A 15,716-nucleotide genomic window follows, 5' to 3' on the forward strand; every position below is an offset into this window, starting at 1 on the left:
TAAAAGTTAATGATTATGCGCAGACTTGCAGACGTCCGAGAGTCTAGACCGAAGACGCTGGGAGAAATCTTTGCACGTTCACTCTCCGGCCTTCCGCGCGAGTAGAACCTTAACGTCACTTCCACACCAGCCTCAAGCCGGTCGCCGATCTGCCCCTTTGGGTCACCCGCACTGTCCTGCCTTAGAAGGTCACTCTGATAACTTCCTTATTCACCCAGGATGTGTTTATTGAGCACCTGCTGTGCGCCAGGCATGCTGTCCGGGAGCTGCCCTCTGGCGGGAAGGTTAGGGGCACGGGCGGCAAGCAGGCAAGTGTGCAAAAGAGCCTCTCAGGGCTGTGACAGGGACAGAGGGGCTCGGGAAGGCGCCTCCGAGGAGAGGACATCTGAGCCGAGACCTGGAAGACATGGGAGCAGCCAGGAGAGCCGGGCAGAAAGTACTCTGCCGGAAGGAGAAGCCAGGGCCAGAGGCCAGTGAGTGAGGCTCATTTGGGACAGGGCTGGGGTGTTGGACAGGAGGCCCCGAGGGCTTGTGAGGGACGGAGTGACAGATGAGCAGAATGGATGGGGGAGGGGTGAGGGTCGGAGGAGACGTGGACCGGGAAACCAGGGAGGAGGCCCCTGCAGGTGTCTGGGCGAGTCAACAGCGGTTCCGAGGGTGATCGTGGTGGAGGATGGAGAGCGGGACAAGGGTTCTGGCCTCGTCGCGGGCGCGGGTTAGAGCTGCCTGGTGCAGGTGGTCTCGGGGGTCTGTGGACACAGGGCCTCCCTGCGTCTCTCTCCACCGAAGGAGCCATGGGCAGGCCCACCTGTGTGTCCTACCTGCTTTGTCAAACTCTCCGGGCCGAGACGCACAGGAGATGCGTTTGACATTAAGCCCAGACTACATAACAGAGACCAATATTTTACCAAAATACTTATATATGCCTGCTGTATTTTCGATCTTGCTCTATTAAAAAAATTTTTTTTAATGTTTATTTATTTTTGAGAGAGAGAGAGACAGAGCACGAGCAGGGGAGGGACAGAGAGAGAGGGAGACACAGAATCCGAGGCAGGTTCCAGGCTCTGAGCTGTCAGCACAGAGCCCGACACAGGGCTTGAACTCACAAGCTGTGAGATCGTGACCTGAGCCGAAGTCGGATGCTCAACCGACTGAGCCCCCCAGGCGCCCCTGCTGTGTTTTTTAAACATTTTTAAAGTTTATTTATTCATTCTGAGAGAGAGAGAGAGAGAACGCCAGCAGGGGAGAGGTAGAGACAGAAGGAGACAGAATCCCAAGCAGGCTCCAAACTGTCAGTACAAAGCCCGATATGGGACTCAAACTCATGAACCATGAGATCATGACCCGAGCAGAAATCAAGAGTCGGATGCTTAACCAACTGAGCACCCAAGCCCCCCACCTATTTTGTTTTTCTTTTTAATGCAGGTTGCAGTGGTACAGTGACCTGCGATTGGGCACAGCAGTCACGAGAGTATGGCCCTGGATGAGGCCCGTTGTCCCTCCCCTGGCCCTCTTGCCTAGAGGGACACACACCATAGCCTGGCCCGCTGACAGAAGGGCAGACCCTACAAGTTGGCTGGGGACCCTTGGGGCAGGGGATCCCGGGGTCCCAGAAAACCAGAGTACAGCCTGGAAGTGGGGACCGGGCTCCTTGCTCTATGAGGGAGGGTGCGGTCGGACCGAAGTGGGGCCCCTGAAAGAGTGACACCAGGACAGGGCCCCGCCTGGGCTGTGGGGGAAGCAGACATCACCGCTGGGGTACCACCCTCATACCTGCCCGCCTCCTCTGCAGGTGTCTGGCTTCTTTTATGATTTGGACTGTGCAGACACTTTCTTGAAAGTTTCAAATAGCTTGGTTCATAAGATTCAGAAGTAAAAGTCCAGGGGCACCTGGGTGGCTCAGTCGGTTGAGCGTCCGACTTCGGCTCAGGTCACGATCTCGCGGTCCGCGAGTTCGAGCCCCGCGTCGGGCTCTGGGCTGACGGCTCAGAGCCTGGAGCCTGCTTCCGATTCTGTGTCTCCCTCTCTCTCTGGCCCTCCCCCGTTCGTGCTGTGTCTCTCTCTGTCTCAAAAATAAATAAACGTTAAAAAAAAAAATTAAAAAAAAAAAAAAAGAAGTAAAAGTCCAGTTCTGGTAACAAAGAGGAAGGCCGGGTACCCGAGAGTGGTGATCAGTCCTTTATCAGATGCCCAAACAGCTAAAACCCCTGAGCCCCCTAGGACGGCAAGTGGCCCCCACAGCATCCATCTAAGACCCGCCGCTGAAGGGACACCTGTGGCCTTTGAAGTTGTTGTTCCCGTGTCTTCTAGAAGACCATCCAGATACAATTAGAAATGCAATTGCAGGGGTGCTTGAGTGGCTCAGTTGGTTAAGCATCTGACCTTTGATTTGGGCTTGGATCATGATCTCATAGTTCCTGGGTCCGAACCCCACGTCGGGCTTTGCACTGACAGTGAGGAGCCTGCTTGGGATTCTCTCTCTTCCCGCTCTCTCTCTGCCCCTCGCCCACTTGAGCAGGCATATCGTGTTAGGTAAGAGTCCAATTTTGTTCTTGTGCATGTGGATGTCCAGTTTTCCCAGCACCGTTGGGAAAAGACCGTCCTTTCCTCCATGGAACGGTCTTGGGACCCTTGTTGAAAATCATTTGACCAGTTAGGTGAGGATTTCTTTCTGGGACATCTATTTCACTTTCCTGTTCTAGATTATTCTATGGGTCTAGAAGTCTTGTCTCTGTGGCAGGACCACCCCGTTTTGATGACTGTAGCTTTGTAGGAAGTTTTGAAATCAGGCAGCGTGAGATTTCCTACTTTGTTTTTGTCCAGTATGGTTCCGGCTGTTCACGGTCCCTTGCAATTACATGTGAATTTTGGGGAGGGATTTTCTATTTCTGCAAAAACAGATTGTTGGGATTTTGATCGAGATTGCGTCGAACGTGCAGATGTTACGATTGCCTTTCGGAGAGTTCGCCACTTATCATGTCGAAGCGATCTTCTGTTATGTTCTAACGTGCGTTTCCCTCATTGCTACTAAGGTTGCTGGACCGTTTGTATCGTTTGGATTGCTTGCTGCTTCCTTTGCCCACTCGTTCTCCTGGAGTCTGAGGGTCACATACGTAAAGCGTCTTAGAGTGTCAACACTCCCCGTGCTTCCGTAACAATCACCAAATATTAGTTGGGCACCGCTTTAGACGAGCTGCTGTGTTGGATGGAGGTCTGCCTGAAGAGGTGAGGAACACCCCACAATCCCCGCCTTCACGGGGCAAGAAGGTAGATGGTAGTGAGAGTTACCCAAACCCGTAATTGCAAAATGGGTCGATTGGTGTTTGGGCAAGGACTGGCATGCTGTGAGGGGATCTGATCTGGCCTAGGGCTCCGGAAGGTTCCTCTCAGGAAGTGACATCGGCGTTGCAGTTCGATGAAGGAGTAGGAAATAACCACTTGCGGTGGGAGGGGGAGGGGCTGGAGAGATATTAGCAGGTGCAAGGCCCTGAGGCCCAAAGGAGCGGGCGGGCGGGCGTGTCCAGCGACGTGAAGGAATGTGTTTTGAGCTGGAATGTGAAGGAAGACCAGTGCCGGGGACTGGGGGGTGGGCACAGAGATTAGAGAGTTCCAGATCAAGGTGAGGCGGTCAGACAGTCGGCCAGCAACTGTTCATTTTCCTTTCTAGACTCTTTGTCCACCGCTATGGATAAGATGGCCATCCAGGGCCTGGACTCCTAGTTTATGGTCTTTAAGGTCTGCCATTTTCTTGGATGAATCCACCGTTTATCACCCTGGGACGGAGGTTTCCTTGGTTGGTTCTTTCATCCGTTCATTTATTCCACAGATATGCACTGAGCACCTGTGATGTGCAGACGAGTAAGTAAGCTGATCTCAGACGCGGATGAGTTTTTGGAAGTGAATGAGCGAGCGAAAAGGGAGGAAGTCCCCTGGGCTCGGTGTTGGGAGCTGGCATGGCTGAGCAGCCCACCCTCCCTGGGGGTGGCACTAGGGTAGTGACACAGCCCCTGAAAGTGGGATGGGAGCTTTGTCTTCATCCTCAGGGCGGAGGGAAGTCCGAACTGGTTTTCAGCCCAGAAGTGGCCTCATCAGGCTTGTGGTTGGGAAAGGTCCCTCTGGCTTTGCTGGGGACGTTGAGGCCGGAGCTGCTGAATGGGCCCCAGAGGTCATGGAGGTCATTTCTGCCGTCCACGTGGGACGTGAGGGCCCACGTGAGAAAGGGTAGAGGCAGTGAACCTCCAGTGATGTGGGTGGATGGCTCCAAGGTGTTCCAGAAGGCCGATCCACAAGACCTGGCAGAGGGTGGGTCACGGGAGGGGGACCCAAGATGCAGAACCGGAGAATGTGCCAGTTAATGAGAAACGGAAGTGCAGAGGGCACTGCTGTGAGTTAGTGCCCGGGGACACCTGTGCAAAGGGTAAGTTGGAAGAGGCAGAGAATTGGCAAAGTGTGATGGGGGCAGTGTGTGCATTTGAGGTATTTCAGGGGTGGAACAAGGTCTTCAGATGCGCTGAACACAGGGGCGAGAGAGAGGGGTGCGGACGGACCCTGGTTTCCAGCTTGGGCCACGGGATGGTGCTGTTTCGTGGCAGGTATCTTTCCTCATTCATCGTCGGCCTTTTACGTTTTGGGGGACGGGGTCAGTTCAGCTCACCGTGAAATAGTGGTCTGCCTGTACATTTTATTAACGTTAAAGTGAAGTACATCGCGGTCACAGAAACTTGGGTCCATGCTAAAGCCATTTGCTAAAAATAAAGCCCTTGGCATGCTCCGAACATTAGTGCGAGGCCGTGCCTGAACACAGGGTCGAGTTCATCACCTCCTCTAACATCCGGAGAACCTGAGTTTGTTTGTGATAAGCTCCCTACACCACCGTCTTCCTAAGATCCTTGAATTCCAGGTGCGACTAAGAAATCTGCCGACCGTGTGCTGATACTGTTACCCGAACGCTGTGCGTGGCCTGCCGAATCCCTCTTAAACAATCACCAAAACAACCATTTCTCTCGTTCCCAGTACGGCTTGGAGCCACAAAAATTAATTACATCACCTGTAAAATTAGCCCTGTGTTCTGCATCGAAAGGTCAATGTTCAGACTGAGGGATGGTTTAGTGCTTTCAAACACAGGGCTCAGCATATAAATATTTATCACAGGAGGACAGGAACTCATTGTACACGGTGTGTTTACCTTATCAGGCAGTTACCTAGGGCAAAGAGTCCGCTGTCTGCTTCCTGTCCCAATTTCTCTTGCCCAAGACCTTGGGCAATTGTTTATTTGACAGAGTGTTCTGTCCCCTTCCCTTTCTTCTGGGAATAAAGGCACAGGATATGCTGAACAAATACATCACCTGGTCCACAGATACCTGGTTTGCAGAGAGGGGAGGGTTCTAGGCGTTTGCTTGAAAGATCCAGCATCGGTTATGAAAGTGAAAACTTCGGTGACACCCACAAGAGAACAGGGAACCTTAGTTTCTCTATCCCTGACTTTTGCTTTGTTTTGGTTAGTGTTTCGAAAGCTCCCAGTGGACTCTCTGGAATGCTCAAGCTTTTGACAGCGAAGATGGTGTAACAGAGACAGACAAGGATCACAAATATGATTTGTGGCAAAAACACAACCTTCTCTTTTCTTACTGTTTTCTATGTTTATAAAGCAGGAATGTTAGAGCAACATTGGCCAAGCTGGCTTTAATCTGGCCACATATTTGTTTTGGCCACTCTTAGCTTTTATTTCAAAAGTTCTCATACTAACTAGCTCAGGCGATTGTTACATAAGAAAGCCTGGCTGGGCCGCGTGCCAAAAATTCAACTCAGCGTTTTTCCGCCTCCCCCTGGTGGTCCCCAGGAATGGGTCCGTGAGCCTGCAGAACAGAAATCTCGGGTTAAACTCAATGAGCTATGCTAGGAGCCTCTGACAACAACCTATTGTTCAAGTGTCGGTTTTCATATCCCCCAATGTCTAGTTCTCACTAATCAATCATTATACACCTTGTGTGGATTTATTAGAATCTGTTAGCCTTTTCTACCTGCATAGCTAACTCTTGAAGTTTCTAGCGACTTGCACTGTTACGTTTTAATTTGCCTTTAATTTTGCGTGGGTTCTAATTTGCATTTAAATTTGCATACATTCTCATTTGCATTTGATTTTGCACATATTCGAATTTGCATTTAATTCGATTGGCCATTTCTTTTCTTTCTGAATTGCCTGCTGTCCTTCGCCTACTTTTTCTGGAGTTTTCTTGGAGTTTTAATGTCGCAAAGATAAAGGATATTAAGAACAACAGCACTTCTGTTAGATAAAATCACCAATTATCCACAGGGCACTGCTCTAGTCCCGGGCATTGTGCAGGGGTTCTTATGCTTGGTCTAAATATACCCCTTTCAGGCTTCATAAGATAATCTTTCTATGTTTCTTATGCTTGGTCTAAATATACCCCTTTCAGGCTTCATAAGATAATCTTTCTACCTAATTTTCCAAAATTTGGAAAAAAAAAATTTATATTAATATCCAGTGGCCCCCCTCACCGCCCCCCCCAACACACAAGGACAAGGATTGGTCTGTCTTGTGTGTTGGTGAATTCTAGCACCTAAATGTGCCTGGACCAAGTAGGCATTTGGTAAATTTGTACAATAAACAGAAAATCCGTGAAGAAATTATTCTCTGGGGCGTCTGGGTGGCTCAGTCGGTTGAGCTGTCGACTTCAGCTCAGGTCATGATCTCGCGGTCCATGAGTTCGAGCCCCGCGTCAGGCTCTGTGCTGACAGCTCAGAGCCTGGAGCCTGTTTCAGATTCTGTGTCTCCCTCTCTCTGACCCTCCCCTGTTCATGCTCTGTCTCTCTCTGTCTCAAAAATAAATAAAAGTTAAAAGAAAAAAAAGAAATTATTCTTTATTTTTCCTCAGAGCCATTGTCTTTCTAGGCAAAAAAAAAAAAAAAAAAAAAAAGGTCCTAACCTTCTTATTCTAACCCCAATATCAGCCTCTCTCTCCTTCTCCTGATTATTTTTTAATGGTTCTTCCTCAAGATATTTTCTTGACATGCCATAATTAAAGATGTATCTGGTACCCTCGCTTCTGAGAAAGGTGGGAACATATTCTCAGTTTTCCTTGATGTATTTTATGGGCTTTTGGCCACAGCAACCTATTAGCCAGTGTCTTCGTTGGAATGGTTCACTCTAACTCCCTGAAAACTGATATAATAGAGCTTATTACCTTATCATTATAATTTTGCCAGATTTCCCTAATTCATTAGCTTATACTTGCCCATCCCAAAGTAAGTTTTCGGGGCCACAAAAACCTCGGGGAATAGGGAACGCGTCACGTCTGTAGGATGAACTGAGGAATTCCAGCACGGTCCCTCTTGCTCCAGAACCTCCACACTCAAGTTCAACTACGCCTGAGTTCCATTATTTATGGAGTGCTGACTCTGTGTCAGGTATTAGGCGAGGCACCAGCAGCAGAGATTGGTGCCTGGGGGCTAAAGATTTCCAGGCATTCTCTTTCAAAAAGTAGGTTCGACTGGGATAGACATCACATTAATCATGGATGCCTGGGTGTGAATCAATTTATGAGGTCCCTCAAGTTTACTGAGTCCCAAAGGGGCTGAACCAGGGTTCCCACCCAGGCAGTCTGGTGCCGGAGCCCCCAGATGAGTGTTGCCGTCCTGCGTCATTGTGGGGAGGACGCACATGCATTCGCTGCGGTGATCCTGCCGTTCGCTGACGCGTTTGGAATCACCCTCTTGGAATTTGATTAGAAACTGAAGAACTTGGAATCTAACGTTGGCTCTCCTAGCAAGCAGCTAAGATGTGGCAGATGAATCACTTCACTTCTCCAGCCCCTGTTTTCTCACTCGTAAAGTGAACTCAGGCTCGCTATCTGACCAGATTCCCTCCGGCTCTAATGATCAGCCGTCCCGTCTGAACCACGGCATTTCCTTCCCTTATAAGCTTGGTTTTTGCGCCCTTTTCTGTACAGTAGGGATATTGGGACTTGCCTGGCCCATCTTTCTGGGTGGCCGGATGCGAATTACATGAATAGCTTTGAAATCACTGAAGAAAACAGTAGGGTACCGTCTTGTTACCTTAGGTCGTCCATTGCCGGCCCGCTGCTACTTCCTCTGGCTTGCCGCTCATTTTGAAGTTCAGTTAATATATTTTTTAAATGTTTTATTTATTTTGACAGAGAGAGAGAGAAAGAGAGAGCGGGGGAGGGACGCCCATGTGTGCGTCGAACTCAAGAAACATATCATGACCTGAGCTGAAGTCGGACGCTCAACCGACGGAGCCACCCAGGCACCCCTAGAATTTTTTTGAACACGTTCTCTATGCCTGTGTTTTACCGGAACGGAATGTTCTGGAATGTGTGTTAGAGAAAACACAAAACTGACTAAGGAGGGGTGAATTATAATTTAAATTATAAACAAATGCTCTAATGAAGTTGTTTTTCAGACTGGTGGATGGCAATGCCCTTCGTGAGTGGGTGAGAATAGGGGAGGGGGAGGCCCGACCGGGGGTGGGGATACCGCAAGTTTGCCGATCTGCGATTACTTGGCTCAGTCTTTCCTCTCATTCATCACACTTGGCTCCCAACGACTTGGCTGATCCTAAAAGTCAAGCCCCCTCATCCTCCTCCAAAGAGATGGCTTGAGCCCCTGAAGCAGGTATTTAGGAGAGAGTCTTGCCCCCCAAAAGCATTTCAATCGTGTCCTCTCAAAGGGCGTAATCGCTTGACTAAATCTCCCGCTTCGAAGAGGAAAACACCTTTTGAGTAGTTCTGGTGTGGTTGGTTGTAAAAAAAGAGCCCACCCCCTTCTCTGTAGCCGTCCCCGATGAGCCCAGATTCGAAAAGATCCTGTCGGTACACGTCGTCAAAGTGCTCAGGTTCATTATCAAAGGCTGTTTGCTAATAAATAAATAATAAACGTATTTTCCCACTCCCATTTAATTAGGAACTTTATGAGCTACCCGTGAGCTAAGAGTCTCACGACTAAAACAACGTGCAGCCGGGAAGGCAACTCACAGCAGCGCATGTGGCCCTTGTAGCTTGTGACGCGGTTTTTCTAGTATTCAGGATAATAGAGGCAGTGGTTCATTTTTATATGAAATGCTCTGTAAGGTAAGGCTGGGGGAAACGATTATAAATTCACGTCGAGGATGGCAACAAAAAGACAGAGGCAGGGGTGCCTGGGGGGCTCAGTCGGTTAGGCGTCCGGCTTCGGCTCAGGTCACCATCTCACGGTTTGTGAGTTCGAGCCCCGCGTCGGGCTCTGTGCTGACAGCTCGGAGCCTGGAGCCTGCTTTGGATTCTGTGCCTCCCTCTCTCTCTGCCCCTCCCCTGCTCATGCTCTGTCTCTCTCTCTGTCTCTCTCTCTCTCAAAAAGAAACATTAACAAAAATTAAAACAAAAAAAAGGTAGAGGCAGCCAGGTCACAATGGAACTTGATTGTATCTTGAAACTACACAATAGCCATTCCTGTCCCAGACCCTCTCTCCTTTTCCGCCTTCTCGCCCTCCCTGGGTGATGTCATCACCCCTGTATCTTTACTTAAACTAAGTGACACTTAAACTAAATGACTGGTCCCCGGTCCTGCTCGTGAGCTTCTGACGAGGTCCTCACTTCCTGTTAGGTCCCCAAGCTGCCAAATGGAACGGGCCCTGACAGAACCCTCGCCTTCACACCCACCCACCCACACCCGCTCTTCCTGGGCTTCTCAGGGCCTGTCGCTGCCTTCCCAGCCCCTCCCACCAGAGCAGCATCAGGCCCCCCGGGGTTGTGTTTCTGGTCACAGCCATTGTGACCACCTAGTGTCACCTGCATCATTGCCTGCCAAGTCTCCCCTGCTCACTCCAGTCTCCTGACCCCTGATCCATTGTCTACACTGCAGGCAGGATCATCTTTCACAAATGTAGATTTATTCCTCTCTTTGATATTCCTCCATTTATTATTCCAAAGAGAAACCCAATTTCCTTAACACTTGAGGCTCTGGTCTGATTCCTCCTCCCCCTTGAGGGACACTCCCCCCTCCAGGGTCCCCCGACCTTGGGACTGAGCTGAGTGCCCATGCGGTGCCCACGCACGCTGTTGCCCTGTAGAGCCACGTGTTTCACGATGCATCGAGATGGCCTGTTTACCGCGTGGCTTACCCACACACGCAGGCGCAGTGGAGCATCCGTCTCCCTCTTCCTCCTCAATCAAATTGGACTCCAAGCCTCCATCGTACCCAGGGAATCAGGAAAGTTCATGACTTTCATTCTCAGGCCTCCTGATGCTTCCCGTCCTGGTCCAGTGCCCTAACCAGAGTGAAATATTAGAGGCAGTCCCATCAGAGGGACACCGTAACTCCGGACGCCCTTGCCCCACCCACTCCGCTCTTGGCCGTTCCCGGACACTGGCATCCCAGCCCAGACTGGAGCCCTGGTGCCCAAGCCGCCCCCAGGAGGAGTCTCTCCATCCCCGGAGCAGTCTCAGGGACTGTTCCCAACCAAGGACCTCCAAGATCTATCTTCCCAGTGAATTCAGAACACAAGGAGGGGATGGCTTCCGGGGAATTTCTGCCCCACACACCTGCCCTGGGGAGGACTCTTGGAACCAGAGAGGGGAAAATATATAAAGAGCCCAACACGGGTCGGTGTCCCTGAAAGTTATTCTGGACTTGCTCCCCTTCACTCAGCAGGGACCTCTAAGACAGGACCATGTCCCTCTCTGGCGGCCTGGCACAGTGCCTGGTACTCAGAAGAAGACCAGTGAGGAAGCAAGCATCACTCCAGACCTACCAGATGTGCAAAGATGAAGAGGTCTGATGGGGCCGAGTGTCTTCAAGGACGTGGAGAATCAGGGGCGCGGAGACACTGTGGTGGGGTCGTAAGTCAGGTCATCCACTTTGGGGAGCAGATGAAAATACCAAGTAAAGTTAAAAATGCCCATTTCTTTCACCCTGAAATCCTACTTACAGCATAAATCTGGAGAAACGTCTGCTCAGGAGAGTGTGAACACACAGATGTTCATTGCATCATTGTTTATGACAGCAAAGAACCTGGACACCCATCGACAGGTAAAAAGGTAAATAAATTATAAAATATCCTTACGTAGAATAGTGTACTGCTGTGGGCTTCCACACGTTTGCTCATATTCTCAGTAATGGGATTTTGTAAAACTATGTCCCCCCTACCATATGTTTATTTCTTTATTGTTTATTTTTTCGCCCTTATTATTTTTTTAAATGTTTATTTTTGAGAGAGAGAGAGAGAGAGAGAGCATGAGTGGGGGAGGGGCAAAGAGGGAGGGGGGACAGAGGATTTGAAGCGGGCTCCATGCTGACAGCAGAAAGCCCAACACAGGGCTCAAACTCATGAACCGTGAGATCATGACCTGAGCCGAAGTTGGACACTCAACCTACTGAGCCACGCAGGCACCCCTACAATCCATTTTAAAACACACAAAGTGGGATGCCTGGGTGGCTCAGTTGGTTAAGCATCTGGCCCTTGATTTTGGCTCAGGTCGAGCCCCACGTTGGGGTCTGTGCTGACAGCACGGAGCCTGCTTGGGATTCTCCTTCTCCCTCTCTCTCTCTGCCCTTCCCCCTGTCTCTCACTCTCAAAATAAACAAATAAACATGAAAAAAAGTTAAAAAACATTTTAAACACACAAAGAAACTTTTGTGTCATAGACGTCGTTCAATTATTTGGGGTCAATGTAATGAAAGATTCATAGCAAGTAACTTTAAATATTTTCTACCATGTATTGAGTGACTATCAAAGAAAATCAGATAATGTGTCTGAAAAGGAAGGAATCGAAAAAATGAAAACTGGAAGAATATTTGGGTCTACTAGACCGCCAAGAGCCAGCTGGAGATCGTAGCCAGCCTTGAATGGTAATAAACTGCGAAATGGAAATAAACAGTATGGAAAACAAAACATCATGCAGATATGTGACCTTGATAAATGATGTCATAAAAAGAACTCAGCGCTTTTCTTAGCCTTATAAGAAAGACGTGTTCCTGGTGCTTGGCTGGCTCGGTTGGTGGAACGTACGACTCTTGATCTCAGGGTTGTAAGTTCGAGCCCCACATTGGGTGTAAAGATTGCTTAAAAAGAAAGAAAGGTTTCAGCTATTAAAGCCAACATGAATGCAGTGAATGACAAAGTGCTTGAACTTACTTGTAGATAAATCTGCAAAAATGAAGAAAAAGACGTGACAGAAATAAGAAAATGCTCTACAACAATTTGGGAAGACTGTATCAATTTCAAGATTGAATATATTAGCCTGTTTACAAAATTGTATGTGAATGTATTTAAGAGCAACATATGAAAAATTTTGAAAACTTTTGAGTTATTCCAATTTACCGAATCCTGAAACTTGGCCAACAAGGTTTACAGAACTTCTGGATTGCAGATGAAGAAAAAACATAACAAATTGAGGCAATTAATTACAATGACATTTCAAGACATTGTCTGTGACTTATTTGATAATAAAGATGTTAAATTTTTAAAAAGTATCAGGCAGTATAAAAGCAGTTAGAAAAGATTGTAAAGTTATTGCTGTTAGGTCAATAGAAGTTAAGAGAGGGTTCAGCATCTTGACCGATGTCATTGATGTTAAGAGAAAATCTCTAGTTATGGGGATCTTGGATAACCTAATAACTACCCACTTAATAGATGATCTTTGGAAACATTTGATGTTGTTAAAAATAATTTTTAAATGGTAAAATCAGCTTAACTCGGACAACTATTAGATGAATGTGTGTCAAAGATATAACTCATTAACTGATGAAGAAGCCGGTAGGATGTTACAATCCATGCAAAGGAGAATTCAGAGAATACACTATAGAGAAAATCAAGAATGCTGAAATAAATATGCAAGTTGATCCAAAACAGGTCCATATCCCCAGGGGGATAGTCTATCATATCTCCAGTGGATAATATTAATTTGCATTTCTGTGGACAAAGATCAATTATACTACTGCCAGTTTCCATAACACACAGAGCTGTGAAGTAGCTCAAAACCAAAGGTGCATACAATGTCCATCGACAGATGAATGGATAAAGAAGAGGTGGTATATCTACACAATGGAGTGCTACTTGGCAATCAAAAAGAGTGACACTTTGCCATTTGCAACTACGTGGATGGAACTGGAGGGTATTATGCTAAGCGACATTAGTCAGAGAAAGACAAACATCAGATGACTTCACTCATATGAGGACTTTAAGATTCAAAACAGATGAACATAAGGGAAGGAAAGCAAAAATAATATAAAAACAGGGAGGGGGACCAAACAGAAGAGACTCTTAAATACAGAGAACAAACTGGAGGGGTTGTGGGTAGGAGGATGGGCTAAATGGGCAAAGGGCATTAAGGAAGACACTTGCGGGGAGGAGCACTGGGTGTTATATGTGGGGGATGAATCACTGGAATCTATTCCTGAAATCATTATTGCACTACATGATAACTAACTTGGATGTAAATTTAAAAACAAAAAATAAAAAAATTTAAAAAACCCAAAAGTGCATATAAGCCAGAAGGACTGGAGACACCCAGGGTTCTCTTCTTCCCCTTTTCAGATTTCTCACCACTTTTCCTGACAATGCCATCCCCATGTCCAATGACAGCTCAGACCTGCTGGTGGTGTCATATGGCTAGTGACAGCCACACCTAAGAAACAAACAAAAATTACATCTACAATTTCCAAATGTCAACCAATGCTTTAGAGATTACTGGACCGAATAGATGAATGATGTATGTTACAACTTATCACTTTGTGATCATTCTATAAAAATATATATATTTGAGATTTAAAAGGCACATTTTAAATGTTTCTATATATCCATCAAGTGTTATATATAATATATATACTATAGTATATGAGTTTTATATTGTGATTTATGTACTTATGTGTTTCTATTATTATTTGTATATATATTATTAACATGTTATTATACGTTTCTTTTTTTTAATTTTTTTTAACGTTTATTTATTTTTGAGACAGAGAGAGACAGAGCACGAACAGGTTAGGGACAGAGAGAGAGGGAGACACAGAATCTGAAACAGGCTCCAGGCTCTGAGCTGTCAGCACAGAGCCCAACACGGGGCTCGAACTCACGGACCGCGAGATTGTGACCTGATCGTGACCGCTTAACCGGCTGAGCCACCCAGGCGCCCCTGTTATTATACGTTTCTATTACTATGACATTGCCAAATCTTTTGATATGCACACAGATACACACGTTCATGGATGTGAGAACCAGAGACAACGCAGAGAGAAACGCCAGAGATCGGGAAGGCTTCCGCATTCCGGCAGATTGTCACGAAACGTGGCTCTCACTTCTGAGCACAGACGTGTGTGTTGAGATGAAATCTATAAATCACGGACAACGTGGTCAGTCTCCATGGAGACTTGTTCCACCCCCAGCCTCCCCCCCACCCCCGGCAGGGGCACCTCCATTTTACCCAGTGGTTCAAGTCCGAAACCCAAGTGTCATCTTGGATTCTGGTCTTTCTCACACTCCGCAACCAATCTGTCGAAAACCGCTGTCATTTCTACTTCCAAAATATATTCCCCTCCCTTCCCTTCTTCGGAATATGACACTTCTCTCCATCTCCGTCCCACTGCCCACATCCGGCCTCCCTCCTGGGCAGCTGACAGCCTCTGCTCCCTTGCTCTCCCCACCGTCACCCGCTCCCTGCCCTGCAGCCAAGGTTGGAAGTCATCATTCCCTGCCTATACCCGTCAGTGGTTCCCCCTCCACCGAGAATATGCTAACTGCCCTCCCTTCACCAATAAAACTAAAATATCTGGACCACTTCTGTTTCATATCCATTTAAAATGATAAACCTTCTCCCCTACCCCAGCCCAGCCCTTCCTTGATCTATCTTTCCATGTTATTTATCACATTATGCACTATATGATGCTATATAATATTAGACTTGGTATCTTTCTATGTATTATATTCTTCAGGTAGTTTATTGTTGGTCTTCCCTTGCAATAAAGTATAAGCTTCATAGGACCGGAATATTTGAGGGGTTTATTCTATGCAAGTACTTAAAAAAGTGCCTGGTAAGTGGCAGGAGTGCAATAAATACACGTGAATGAATGAATGAATGGGTCTCCTCACTTACCAGATTTTTCCCTGGGCTAACAGGTTAGCCCACCACATCTCATGGATGCCGGCAGAAGACGTGGGCCTCTCTGGGCCAGAGACCAGGACGTTAGTGCCCCCAGCACAGCCCGCAGCCCGGGCTTCACATTTGCATGGGTTTCCATTGCTCCCCGAACCGCAAGTCGGTGGCACCCAGCAATCCAGGCAGATGCTGCCCCCTCGGTGGGCGTGTGTCACAGGTGAGGAAACCTGAGTTCAGGGAGCCCGGATCTGTTCTAACGGACACACGGGCACCTGGTGTCCTCCTTCTGCCCCGAACGGGACATCATCTTTCTTTGCTGGACAGTCAGCCGCCCTGCCCTTTGCTCCGGAGGGAGGCTCTGCCTCTATCCTCTGAGACTGTTGACTAAACAAACATCTTTGAAAAGAGAATCCAGGGCACAGGCCGCCAGTGCCTCCCCCCCACCCCCCGCCCGTTCCCAAGGTGCGGAGAAATGCAAGACATCGTGGAAACGGTCTCCCAGCTACCCCTGCCACTCTGTCGCATCATCCAGATTCTTTCGGCCTCTGTAGCACGAATCGCCTGACAATGACCTTCCTCATTTACGTGTTTGTAAATGAGCACCCA

At 47.9% G+C, this 15,716-nt stretch overlaps 1 long non-coding RNA gene across 4 annotated transcripts; it reads left to right on the forward strand.

The window, feature by feature from the left end:
- Positions 1 to 2,462: 2,462 nt before the first annotated feature.
- Positions 2,463 to 14,995, forward strand: LOC109502062. 4 transcript variants are annotated; one of them, XR_006583881.1, is made up of 4 exons: positions 2,463 to 3,225; positions 3,668 to 4,417; positions 10,666 to 11,054; positions 14,208 to 14,995. It is a non-coding gene; the product is annotated as an uncharacterized LOC109502062 (long non-coding RNA). The 4 variants fall into 4 exon arrangements; XR_002744305.2 differs by lacking the exon at positions 2,463 to 3,225 and having other exon boundaries at positions 3,262 to 4,417; positions 10,666 to 10,789; positions 10,948 to 11,054; XR_002160406.3 differs by lacking the exon at positions 2,463 to 3,225 and having other exon boundaries at positions 3,262 to 4,417.
- The last annotated feature ends 721 nt before the right edge of the window (positions 14,996 to 15,716 follow it).

The sequence above is a fragment of the Felis catus genome, chromosome C1, assembly GCF_018350175.1.
Source record: "Felis catus isolate Fca126 chromosome C1, F.catus_Fca126_mat1.0, whole genome shotgun sequence".
Lineage (NCBI taxonomy): Eukaryota > Metazoa > Chordata > Mammalia > Carnivora > Felidae > Felis > Felis catus.